Raw genomic sequence first — 3,119 nt, 5'->3', positions numbered from 1 at the left:
CTCAGGCCTTACCATCCTTAGAACGGCATTGGGCCCCACCATATATCGCTGTAAATTCTGGCGGCTACTGGGACCTGAGGTAGTTGGTACACTAGGACGTGTGGATGTGGCAGAACGGCCACGTCCTCTCCCAGCACCAGAGGGTCCACTAACACCACCACGACCATGTCCACGTCCGCGTCCCTTACTAGATGTTTTCCTCATTGTTATCGTTCACCACAACAACAAAAATATTATTTGGCCCAATGTATTGTATTCAAATTCAGCTGAATATAAATTTGAGGCCTAGTATTTAGGCGCTGGGTGACCGGTATGGATTTACTGACAGAATTAGACTTGGAAATGCACAGTAGCGTGTGTGTGAAGTTATTCTGAATGACCCTATGTGCACCTTGAATATTATATACCCTTTTAGGGATAGATTTCAAATAGCTCTGATATAGCAGAAACCACTAAATTATGAAATTGCTAAATTGGGAATTGTATTTCAACCCAGAACAAAAAATGTGCTTTGACGGACACTAAATAACTTGCCCAGCCACAACAGTACAGCGGTAACGACAGATTTAGCGGGATATAAATTTGAGGCCTAGTATTTAGGCGCTGGGTGACCGGTATGGATTTACTGACAGAATTAGACTTGGAAATGCACAGTAGCGTGTGTGTGAAGTTATTCTGAATGACCCTATGTGCACCTTGAATATTATATACCCTTTTAGGGATAGATTTCAAATAGCTCTGATATAGCAGAAACCACTAAATTATGAAATTGCTAAATTGGGAATTGTATTTCAACCCAGAACAAAAAATGTGCTTTGACGGACACTAAATAACTTGCCCAGCCAGAACAGTACAGCGGTAACGACAGATTTAGCGGGATATAAATTTGAGGCCTAGTATTTAGGCGCTGGGTGACCGGTATGGATTTACTGACAGAATTAGACTTGGAAATGCACAGTAGCGTGTGTGTGAAGTTATTCTGAATGACCCTATGTGCACCTTGAATATTATATACCCTTTTAGGGATAGATTTCAAATAGCTCTGATATAGCAGAAACCACTAAATTATGAAATTGCTAAATTGGGAATTGTATTTCAACCCAGAACAAAAAATGTGCTTTGACGGACACTAAATAACTTGCCCAGCCAGAACAGTACAGCGGTAACGACAGATTTAGCGGGATATAAATTTGAGGCCTAGTATTTAGGCGCTGGGTGACCGGTATGGATTTACTGACAGAATTAGACTTGGAAATGCACAGTAGCGTGTGTGTGAAGTTATTCTGAATGACCCTATGTGCACCTTGAATATTATATACCCTTTTAGGGATAGATTTCAAATAGCTCTGATATAGCAGAAACCACTAAATTATGAAATTGCTAAATTGGGAATTGTATTTCAACCCAGAACAAAAAATGTGCTTTGACGGACACTAAATAACTTGCCCAGCCAGAACAGTACAGCGGTAACGACAGATTTAGCGGGATATAAATTTGAGGCCTAGTATTTAGGCGCTGGGTGACCGGTATGGATTTACTGACAGAATTAGACTTGGAAATGCACAGTAGCGTGTGTGTGAAGTTATTCTGAATGACCCTATGTGCACCTTGAATATTATATACCCTTTTAGGGATAGATTTCAAATAGCTCTGATATAGCAGAAACCACTAAATTATGAAATTGCTAAATTGGGAATTGTATTTCAACCCAGAACAAAAAATGTGCTTTGACGGACACTAAATAACTTGCCCAGCCACAACAGTACAGCGGTAACGACAGATTTAGCGGGATATAAATTTGAGGCCTAGTATTTAGGCGCTGGGTGACCGGTATGGATTTACTGACAGAATTAGACTTGGAAATGCACAGTAGCGTGTGTGTGAAGTTATTCTGAATGACCCTATGTGCACCTTGAATATTATATACCCTTTTAGGGATAGATTTCAAATAGCTCTGATATAGCAGAAAAAACCACTAAATTATGAAATTGCTAAATTGGGAATTGTATTTCAACCCAGAACAAAAAATGTGCTTTGACGGACACTAAATAACTTGCCCAGCCAGAACAGTACAGCGGTAACGACAGATTTAGCGGGATATAAATTTGAGGCCTAGTATTTAGGCGCTGGGTGACCGGTATGGATTTACTGACAGAATTAGACTTGGAAATGCACAGTAGCGTGTGTGTGAAGTTATTCTGAATGACCCTATGTGCACCTTGAATATTATATACCCTTTTAGGGATAGATTTCAAATAGCTCTGATACAGCAGAAACCACTAAATTATGAAATTGCTAAATTGGGAATTGTATTTCAACCCAGAACAAAAATGTGCTTTGACGGACACTAAATAACTTGCCCAGCCAGAACAGTACAGCGGTAACGACAGATTTAGCGGGATATAAATTTGAGGCCTAGTATTTAGGCGCTGGGTGACCGGTATGGATTTACTGACAGAATTAGACTTGGAAATGCACAGTAGCGTGTGTGTGAAGTTATTCTGAATGACCCTATGTGCACCTTGAATATTATATACCCTTTTAGGGATAGATTTCAAATAGCTCTGATATAGCAGAAACCACTAATTATGAAATTGCTAAATTGGGAATTGTATTTCAACCCAGAACAAAAAATGTGCTTTGACGGACACTAAATAACTTGCCCAGCCACAACAGGACAGCGGTAACGACAGATTTAGCGGGATATAAATTTGAGGCCTAGTATTTAGGCGCTGGGTGACGGTATGGATTACTGACCGAATTAGACTGGGATATGGCCAAACAAATACCCACTATTTATATCTGGATTTCCCTGCAACTATGGGTGTGCAGCTTGAGCGGCCTAAATAACTCCACTACTAGACAGTTTAGCGGGATTCACTTGGTGATTTAGGCGCAGCTTGACTCTTAATAGAATATGTGATGCCAAAAAATAACACACTATTGCTGGTTAAAGCACTTGGTGTGACAGTTGACACACATATGAGGGTTAAATGCACTTGTGACGGCGCAGCTTGCCCCTGATGTAGTAATGGCCAAAAATGAACAGACTATGCTGGTTTAATGCACTTGGTGTGACAGCTTGACCAACCACACTACTGAGGGTTAAATGCACTTGG

This window comes from Bufo gargarizans, chromosome 5, assembly GCF_014858855.1.
Source record: "Bufo gargarizans isolate SCDJY-AF-19 chromosome 5, ASM1485885v1, whole genome shotgun sequence".
Classification (NCBI taxonomy): Eukaryota; Metazoa; Chordata; class Amphibia; order Anura; family Bufonidae; genus Bufo; species Bufo gargarizans.
The sequence above is the reverse complement of the archived record's forward strand: the minus strand, read 5'-3'. Positions refer to the sequence as shown.